The sequence below is a fragment of the Hemitrygon akajei genome, chromosome 2, assembly GCF_048418815.1.
Source record: "Hemitrygon akajei chromosome 2, sHemAka1.3, whole genome shotgun sequence".
In the NCBI taxonomy this organism is placed as follows: Eukaryota; Metazoa; Chordata; class Chondrichthyes; order Myliobatiformes; family Dasyatidae; genus Hemitrygon; species Hemitrygon akajei.
The window spans coordinates 192,624,279-192,635,164 of NC_133125.1; the positions used below are offsets into that span (position 1 = coordinate 192,624,279).

At 38.9% G+C, this 10,886-nt stretch overlaps 1 pseudogene; it reads left to right on the forward strand.

The window, feature by feature from the left end:
- Positions 1-1,608: 1,608 nt before the first annotated feature.
- Positions 1,609-10,126, forward strand: LOC140721812 (kelch repeat and BTB domain-containing protein 4 pseudogene; annotated as a pseudogene).
- The last annotated feature ends 760 nt before the right edge of the window (positions 10,127-10,886 follow it).

Below are 10,886 nucleotides of genomic sequence, written 5' to 3' on the forward strand. Positions count from 1 at the left end.
CCTGTGTTGATGGTCAGAGGAGCAGAGGTGAGGGAACCCACTCTTGCCACCTGCCGGCGATCTGACAGTAAGTCCAGGATCCAGCTGCACAAGGCAGGGTGAAGGCTATGTCCACTATAGTCACAATCTTGGTGTCACACTGAAATGTGCCGATCCGGTTGACCACACCACTCCTACCCATGTCTGCATCAGTTGTTCTGACCTGTAGATTCAATTGCGTCACTGCACAGAATTGGGAGAGCAATAGTTGTGTATTTGTCTGGTAGTCCAGCTGAGATGGCAGGTTGGAAAAGAGTAAACAGTCGACGTTTTGGCCGAGACCCTTCATGAGTCCTGGTAAAGGATCTCGGCCCGAAACGTTGACTACATTCTTTTCCATAGATGCTGCCTCACCTGCTGAGTTCCTCCAGTATTTTGTGTGTGTTGCTTTTGTAACCCCCTGGGTCGCCTCAGGCTCGCTCAGCTCGTTCTCGTCTAGGGGGAGCAGCCTTTGGCCCCGCCAAACTGAGTAATCAGCTGGTGTGGATGCTGTGTGATGTGCCCGCCCCGCCCAAAAACAGACAGTACACCATATGCGATTAAATGAGTACAATTTATAAAGGTTACTATAACTAAGTGATTAATAACGATACAGTATATATGAAGAAAAAGATAAAGAAAAGGCGCCAAACTTATCAAAGTCCAAACCACTTCATGTACAACCATTGGAGCTCAATTACTGAAGTCTTCTGGCCACCATTCGATCCCCTCCAAACTCCTCGACTCGCAGTTTAGGACCATCCGAAGTGGTCAACCAAGCACATCTAGCTTCATCTCCTCTCCTCAGAGTACCTCCTGGCCTCGGACCCCCGCTTGGGGTCCGTTCCTCGCCCAGCTTACATCATCACGTCCTCTCTCTCTCAACCCCTCGCGCCGATCTCCCCAAAAGCCCGCCAACAATAGCTTACAGACTCAGAAGAAAGAACAACATTAATCCCAATTGGTTTACAAAGGAATACAATTCTCGTTATCAGTAAATTTTAACCCAAACAAGCTTCCAGCACTCTCTCGCAACAAAGAAGCATTCCTGCTTTTAACAAAACAAAGAAGCCATTTTGATTACATACACAGTAACAAAGAAAAAAGAAGAAACCCCCTTTACACCTTGGATTTCCATTATCTGCAGATTTCCAAGTTCCTGCGATTTACTCTCCGTGTTGCCCTTAAGGCATTCATTTAACTTTATTACATTTCTGCTTTAAATGATTTGTTTGTAACTATTTTCTAGTTAAAGTTAAAGGTTGATAACTACGTTACAGTTTAACAAAGGCAAAGCTCATTGTCTGTGATGTCATGTGATGATGTCACCCCCGGTTTCGCCACATCTTGTAGGTAAGTTCTGGTTTGGCGGAACAGGAAGGTGGGGGCCTGCACGTGCAGGACCAACAGGAAAAGCTCCATTTCTACCCACAAAGAAACATCATAGAAGCCTCGCCGTAAGTTCATATGACAGTTGATATGTTGAAGTAAAAATGTTAACGCTGATTCTGTTAAAAGAAATGATGGTTGATGAGGTTTATTTTCTTGTGCCATTGAAAGCATTGCTGGAAAAATTGTGTTGGAGTCTACCTAAAGCTGTTGATGGCTTAAGCAGATTCTACCTGTATGTTGTACTTTAATGAGCCTTTAATGTAATACAGTTCGTTATAGTTTTACTTTTACAAATATTTACAAATGTGGTGCCAAGAAGGAAACAGATACTGTATATATTTTGCATTATTTTATCTACAGTTTTCACCATACATTGATGTGGAAGAGTGAACAGAAAACGTTTAATCTTACTGCGACTCTGTCTTCATTGGCTCCAGTTTAACTTGGTGTTTAGTCGGAGTTTCAACACACTGCACGAGAACACTACAGTAAAAAGACAGCATTATTAGGTGTTTCGACAAGTGGTACAATGTCTTTGCGATCAAGCATCAAGTCGTTTGCATCCAGCGCCAAGAGCAGTAGGACATGAGCAAGTATGGCTGCCCGTGCAAGAGCGAAAGCAGACGCTGCCAAGGTGCGAGTGTTATACACTAACCAAGAAGCAAAACTGAAAATGGAAAAGGCTGCCAGAGAAGCGGAAAACCAGTTGGAAAAGGCAAGGATAGATGCAGAGTTAAAGTCCTTACGCCACAACGAGAAGCTGATGCAGCCACGGTGGAAGCAGAAGTGTTGGAAAACACTGAAGAAATGAACGTTCTTGATGAAGCAGTAAAATTAACATCAAATTGGAATGCACCGGTGAATATGTCCAATCTCAAATGGACCTGCAGATTCATTCTCCCTCTCCGTACTTACCTGTTGGCATCCCATCTCATGAGAAGTCACAGAGAAGCTTCATTGCTTTGCATCCACCTGGGGAAGACAACTCACAATTGCAACTTTGCAATAAACTCAAGGCTGAAAGGGCTGACTACAAATACTTCCCGACACCAAACTTTCCAGATCCGGTGAGAGCAGAGGCAAAGGCTGAAGTCAGAACATCAAATCCCATCATGGACGCTCAGTCATATGCCCCCCAACATATTCCCCCAGCTAGCACGTCACCTTCAGCAGAACTCTTGGCACAGTATTTAGCACGACGAGATCTCATCACTTCAGGACTGTACCAGTTTGACGATAAGCCTGAAAATTACCGTGCATAGTACTCCTCATTCACCAGCACAGCCGGTGGAGTCCAGCTCACAGCAACCCAAGAGTTGGACCTTATGACTAAATGGCTGGGAAAGGAATTAAGTGAACAGGTGAAATGCATACGCTCAGTGTACGTCAATGACCCCAAGCTAGCTTTACTCAAAGCATGGGAAAGACTTCGGGAGTGCTATGCAGCCCATGAAATTATTGGAAGGGCACTATTTCAATGGCTGGACAATTTTCCTAGAGTGTCAGCCAAGGACCATACTAAAGTAAGAGAAGTCGGAGATTTACTCATGGAGATTGAAGGTACTAACGAAGACGGCTATTAAACTGACCTGTCATATCTAGATTCTTCACACGGAATTGGACCAATTATGGACAACTTTTCATTTGGGCTGCAGGAAAGGTGGGTGTCTGTTGGCTCAGAATTCAAGGAAGAGAACGTTGGTTGATACCCTCCCTTTAAGTATTTTAGTAGGTTTATGTGCAAGGAGGCAAAGAAGCAAAACGACCCTAGCTTCATGAATCAAGGTAGCACCATAACTCACACCAAGCCAGTCAAATCCACTTTGAACAATTTTAACATCAATAAACCCATCTCAGTGCATAAAACTGAAGTCTCCACAACCAACAATGACCCTAGCAAGAATTGTCTATTGCACAACAAACCCCACCCCCTCAAAAAATGCAGAATGTTTAGAAAAAAACCCTTTGATGAAAGAAAGTTCCTTCTCAAGGAAAAAAGAATATGTTTTAAGTGCTGTTCCTCTACCTCTCACCTCGCTGTACATTCTCCGTAAAGCGCTCGGAATTCAACAGCACTAATCGTGATGGGGCCATGTATCCCGGCCTGTCACCGCAAACTGCCAAGGCTCCTTCACTCTCACAACAGGACGGCGGGGAGGGAGAGGATCACCCCAAGACAACTGTTGTCAGCTCGAGCTGCACAGAAGTTTGCGGTCAAGGTCAGTCAAGCCGTTCTTGCTCAAAGATCTGCCTCACTAAAGTGTTCCCTAAGGGAGCCAAAGACAAGGCCACCAGAGCCTATGTAATTCTGAACAACCAGAGCAACCGCTCACTAGTCAGACCAGAGTTCTTTGAGTTGTTCAGCGTAGAGAGTAATCAATTCCCATACTACCTCAGAACTTGCTCTGGCATCGCAGAAACGTATGGCAGGAAGGCAGAAGGCTTCCAGCTCGAGTTGCTGGATGGTAAAGTTGTCATCTGTCTCCCTCCACTCTTGGAGTTCAACGAGATCTTGAATAACCGATCCGAGATTCCGACGCCAAGTGCACCAGCAGCATCTTCAGTACATTGCCAAGCACATCCCAGAGCTGGATCCAGAAGCAGATATACTCCTGCTACTCGGAAGAGACGTTCTTTGGGTACACAAAGTCAGGCAGCCGGTCAGTGGACCACACGACATCCCCTTCGCCCAGCGTCTGGATCTGGGCTGAGTGGTGATAGGGGAGGTGTGCCTTGGCAACGTTCACTAACTGACAGTTAACATGCTCAAGACTAACGTGCTAGAAAGTGTCCGCCATTCAATTTTTCAGCCCTGCACAAACTTCATGTGTATCAAAGAAGCACAACAAAGGCACAAGCATAGTCAAGGAACTGAAAAGACATTGAGACAGTCAGTCTTCGCTCAAACTGAGCACGATGATAAACTTGCTCCATCAGTGGAAGATGCCATCTTCTTAAAAGTAATAGACATAAAGGTTTTTAGAGATGAAGCAAACAGCCGGGTCGCCTCACTACCATTCAGAGAACCACACCGGCGTTTGCCAAACAACAAAGAGCAGGCAGTCATGGAGGTCTGCCCACACAATGACTGTGCTCCAGCGGTCAAGGAACTAGATCTAGATGGAGGAACCATACCCACACAAAGGAGCTTGGGCCTCCTTTCGGAGATCACGACCAACACATTCACATTCTCCATGCTAACCATGAACAAACCATTCACCTGCCGTGTTCTCTTCACTGTCAACAGTGTTTTCGATCCCCTGGGTCTACTGGTGCCGGTTACAATCCAGGGAAGAACCCTCCTCAGAGAACTTACCTCTGAGCTCTCCGACTGGGACACTCCGCTACCAGAAGACAAGCTAAGCAGCTGGGAAGCTCGGAGAGATTCACTTCATGTCCCACATGGTGTTCCCCGCTCTCAGAAACCAGCCAAAGCAATAGAAACCTGGATTGGTCATGACAAGGAAGAACCAGCACAATACTTTGAGAACCTGGTATCCGGTTTAAAGGAAATTGGTGAAATTGTCCATATCTACCTGATTGGAAAAGAAGACATTCGGACACACTGACTGGCAGTGTCTTTGCACTGTGATGATGATGCAAAATCGATTGCGCCAGCAGATTACTGCTGCATGCTAGCATGGAAGTGACCCGTATGTTGTAGGTGGCCGCATCCCACAACGGATGTGGAAGTGCAACATGGAGACAATAGACTGGGAACAATGCACATCACTGCCAAGAGATCAGCTTCAACACACACTTGTATCCATCCCAAGTGAAGATGCCATTTATTCATTGGGTGGGAAAACCCTTCAGGATACACCCTCCAGTGCTGTCATTATTATGTGGTCTGTGATAATGTGTGGGTTGAAACTAATCAGCTGGAGACTGCAGTGTCTTGTGCTGCTGGTGTTAACCTTAATGGAACTATCTATCTACTGGGTGGGGAATACAATGACCTGGACTCCTTCACCAAACCATCTTGTCTCATTCAGTGTTTTTGACACACGTTCCAGGACGTGCCAGTTAAAGTCATTTTTTCATTTTTAAAATCTTTTTATTAATACATAATCTTCCACAACTATAGAATAATACAAAATTTCAACAAATTAATATGTATACAATTAATAGAGCTGAAGAAAAAAACTAATCATAATATATAATAGTGAAAAAATATATATGTAGAAAAAAGAAGGAAAAAAAGAACCCCATCTAACTGAGAAAAAAAACCCGTTAACTACAAAAAATACCCATTAGGAATCAACCCCCGGAAGCAATACGTTTAACCATCATCTAGATATATAGAAAAAAAAATACACCAACTGCCAGTTCACATTTTTTTAAAAAAGTTAATAAAATTGGAAGGAAACCATATAGAATAATTCAAATTAAATGGTAATATTTGGCAAAAGAACGCCATCTTCTCTCAAAATCAAATCAAGGTTCAAAAGTTCTATTTCTAATTTTTTCCAAGCTGAGACATAACATTACTTGAGAAAACCATTCAATTAATGTAGGGGAAGAGATATCTTTCCATTTTAATAAAATAGCCCTTCTTGCCAACAATGTAACAAATGCAATTACATGTTGATCTGAAGATGAAATACCCTGAATATGATGCGGAACTATTCCAAATAGAACAGTCAATCTATTAGGTTGTAAATTAATTTTCAAAGCTTTAGAGATGGTAGAAAATAAATATTTCCTAAACAGTTTTAATGAAGAACATGACCAGAACATATGTGACAAAGTAGCTACTTCAGTTTTACATCTATCACAATAGTTATCTACACCAGGAAATATTTTAGATAGTCTCTCCTTTGTTAAATAATAACAATGGACAATTTTAAATTGAATTAGACAGTGATTGGCACATATAGAAGAAGAATTTACATTTTTCAAAATTCAAACCGAATCTTCATTCACAAAGGTCATATTAAGTTCTCTCTCCCAATCTTGTTTAATCTTTAGTGATAGGTTCATTTTTTGTAACAAGAGTAAATTATAAATTCTACTAATGGAACCTTTCACTAAGGGATTCAATTTCAAAATGGTATCCAACAAATCAGATTCTTGTAAGAATGGAAACTTAGGTAAATATTTTTGTAAAAAATGTCTAACCAGAAAATATTGCAAAAAATGTGTATGAGCAAGAGTATATTTGTTAATTAACTCTTCAAAAGTCATCAGTCGACCATTATAAAATAAATCTGTAAAAAAACCGATCCCTTTATTTTTTTCATAGGAGAAAAATGGGGTCAGTTATTGAAGGTTTAAATAAAAAGTTTTGATATAAAAAACTAGACAACTTAAATTGTTTAAAAATTTTTTAAAAATTACGAAACTGAATCCAAATCTGTAAAGATTGTTTAATAATTGGGTAAAAATTTAAATTTGAAATTTTAGAGAGCTGTAAAGGTAATGGAGCTCCTAATATTGAAGTTAAATGAAATTGTTTAACAGCTTTTAATTCCAAATCAACCCAAAGTGGTTTTTGGCTCTTGTCGAGCCAGTATAACCAAAAACATAATTGTCTAATATTTACAGCCCAATAATGCAGTCTTAAATTAGGAAGTGTAAATCCACCATCTTTTTTGGGTTTTTGTAAATGGTATTTGCTAATTCTTGGTCTCTTATTGTTCCAAATAAAAGAAGAAATAAGAGAGTCAATTTGATCAAAAATTTTTTAGTTAAAAACATAGGTATATTTTGGAAAATATAGGTAAAATCATCATTTTCACAGCATGAATACAACCTATTAAAGAAAGAGTAAGTGGATTCCATCTAGAAAATAGTAATTTCATGGAGTCTACTAAAGGAACTATATTGGCTTTATAAAGATCTTTATATTTTTTAGTAATTATAATACCTAAATATCTAAATGTATTAACAATTCTAAAAGGAATATAATTATATGTACTAACAGGAGCATTTAATGGAAACAATTCACTTTTATTCAAATTAAGTTTATATCCTGAAAGTTTTCCAAAATCTTTAAGTGTTTCCAAAAGATTAGGAATTGATTCCTCAAGATACGAAATAAAAATCAAAAGATCATCTGCATAAATGAAATCTTATGTATGGTTCCATTTATAGAAATACCATGCATGTTTTCGGCCTCTCGTAATGTTATAGCTAAAGGCCCCAATACAAGATTAAATAATAAAGGGATTAATGGACATCCCTGTCTAGTACCATGAGAACGTGAAAAGAAAGAAGACCTACAATTGTTAGTAATGACCGTGGCAATAGAGTTCTTATAGATCATTTGAATCCATCTATTAAAATTATTACCAAAACCAAATTTTTCTAATACTTTGAACAAGTATGGCCACTCAACTCTATCGAATGCCTTTTCTGCATCAAGAGAGATAACACATTGAGGTTGCTTAGATAATGGTGAATAAATAATGTTCATCAATCTCCGAACATTAGAGAAAGAGTAACGGCCTTTAATAAAGCCCGTCTGGTCCATAGAGATAATTTTAATTAATATATTTTCCAAGCGATTAGCCATTATTTTCGAAAGAATTTTTGCATCCACATTTAATAGCGAAATAGGTCCATATGATAAACATTCAACAGGGTCTTTATCTTTTTTAAGAATTAAGGAAATAGATGCTTCATAAAAAGAAGGTAAATCACCCTTCTCAAAAGATTCATGAAACATTTCCAAAAGATACAGAGAAAGTAACCTTTCAAATTTTTTGAAAAATCCCACTGAATAACCATCAAGTCTGGGAGCTTTACCTGATTGCATTGATAAAATAGCTTTCTGAATTTCATGCTCGGTAATTGGAGCATCGAGCATCTGTTGATCTTCAACAGAAATTTGTGGAAATTTAATCTTATGTAAAAAAGCTTCCATTTTGGAGGAATCTGCAGGAAATTGAGATCTATAAAGATCAGAATAAAAATCTTGAAAAGTATTATTAATATCCTCATAGTTACTTACTATATCTCCATTGTTTTTATGAATCTTTAAAATTTGTCTTTTAGCTCTAACTGCCCTTAGTTGGGAAGCTAAGAGCTTATTATTTTTATCCCCAGAGATATAAAATTGACTTGTCAATTTAAGCAAATATCCTTCAATAGGATATGTTAGTAGTAAGTTATACTGTGATTGTAGTTCTACTCTTCTTTTAAATGAAACAGCATTTGGAGAGATTGCATTAATGTTATCCAATTCTTTAATTTGTTTAGAAATTTTATCTAATTCCATTCTTGTTTGTTTCTTCAATTTAGCTATATATGATACAATTTGACCATGTAAATAAGCTTTCAATGTATCCCAAATTACTAACTTAGAGCTGTTTCCTATATTGTTAAAGAGAAAAAACTCTATTATCTCAATTTCAATAAACTCAACAAATTCTGCACTTTGTAATAAATGTTCTGGAAAATGCCAAAATGGTCTGGTAGAAACAACATCTTTCAATTCAATTATTAAATTTAAAGGAGCATGATCAGAAATAGCAATCACATCACACTCACATTTCTGAACATTACATAAAAGTCGAGGGTCGACTATAAAATAGTCAATTCTCGAATATTTATTATGAACATGTGAGAAAAAGGAATATTCTCTATCATTAGGATGCATATGCCTCCAGACCTCAATTAAACCATAATCAATTAAAAAGGAATTAATAAGTGATACAGAATGGTTAGGAAGTTGATGTTTGGATGATGACTTATCCATTAAAGGATTTAAGCAAGTATTAAAATCACCACCTATTAATAACATATATTCATTTAAATCAGGTAATAGAGCAAAAACGGCTTTAAAAAATGAGGGATCATCAAAATTTGGTCCATAAATATTAACCAAAACCATTTTCTTATTACAAATAATTCCTTTAACAATTAAAAATCTACCATTAATATCAGCTATAATATCCTCCTGACTAAAAGGAATATTAGAATTGATAAAAATGGAAACATCTCTAGTTTTACTCTGGGAATTTGTGTGAAATAGAGAGCCCTTCCAAATTTTAAAAAATTGATTTTTATCACATAACCTGATATGTGTCTCTTGAGCAAAAATTATATCAGGCTGGAATCGATTTATAACCTTAAATGTTTTCTTATGCTTAATAGGATGATTCCAACCACGAACATTCCAAGTTAAAACATTTAACTGTTTAGATGTCATCATGAAACTTTGTATCTAAAAAAAATAGTTTGACGCATGTCAGGATAAAGTAATCGAAAATGGCGGAGATGAACAACAATAAAAATAATTAGTGTATGCTCCGGGATTCCATAATGGGGATTAAAAAAAAAGAAGAAAAACACCCAACCTACAAAGCCCAGGAACAAGTCGATGTTAATCGACGCATGCCCCAAGAGAAGTTAAAGTCGTATCTCCTCCCCTTTGCAGGCCGTACACATGCTGCTATTCACAAGGACCTGATTTCTATAGTAGCTGAGAGAGATTCTCTGGTATGTTACAATCCACTGCTTGACAGCTTCACCAGACTGCGCTTCCCAGAGGTTTGGAGTCCTGTTCCCTCCCTGTGGAAGATTGCCAGCTGCAACAGTGGTATTTATGTTTTCACAGATAAGTTTAAAAAAGGGTGTTGCCAGAACATTAGAACTGAACCCAGCCGCATCTGTAGTATCAGTGATAAGTGGAATTGAGATATTGCTGACAAATTGGCAATTTGTTTTGACAGAGACATTTACGAATTTAAAGCTCCAATTTGAAAATTAAAAAGTAAGTTTTTTAAATAAAATTATATATATTTCACCATATACAAACCTGAACCAGAGAAGATCTGCAGGTGCTGGAAATCCAAGCAACACACACAAAATGCTGGAGGAGTTCAGTAGGCCAGGCAGCATCTGTGGAAAAAAAGTACTGCTGGCGTTTCGGGCCAAAACCCTTCAGCAGGACTGGAGAGAAAAAGCTGAGGAGTAGATTTTAAAAAGTTACGGGGGGGGGGGGGGGAGCGGTGAGAGAGAATCACCAGGTGATAGGTAAAACCTGGAGGGAAAAGACGAAGTAAAGAAATGGGAAGTTGATTTGTGAGATGAGGTGAGAAAGGAAAAAGGGGATGGGAAATGGAGAAGGGAGGAGGGTTTGGGGGCATTACCAGAAGCTTGAGAAATCGATGTTCATGCCATCAGGTTGGAGGCTACCCAAACTGTTGTTCCTAAATGTGGCCTCATCACAACAGTAGAGGAGGTCATGGAAAGACATATCAGAATGGGAATTTGAATTGAAATTGGTTGCCACTGGGAGATCCCGCTTATTCTGGCGGACAGAGTTTAGATGCTCAGCAATGTTGTCTCCCAATCTACGTTGGGTCTCACCAATATACAGGAGGCCACACTGGGAACACCAGACACGGTCATTGACCCCAACAGACTCACAGATGAAGTATCACTTGACCTGGAAGGTCTGTTTAGGGCCTTGGATGGTAGTGAGGGATGTGGCATAGGGGCAGGTGTAGCACTTGTTCCGCTTGCAA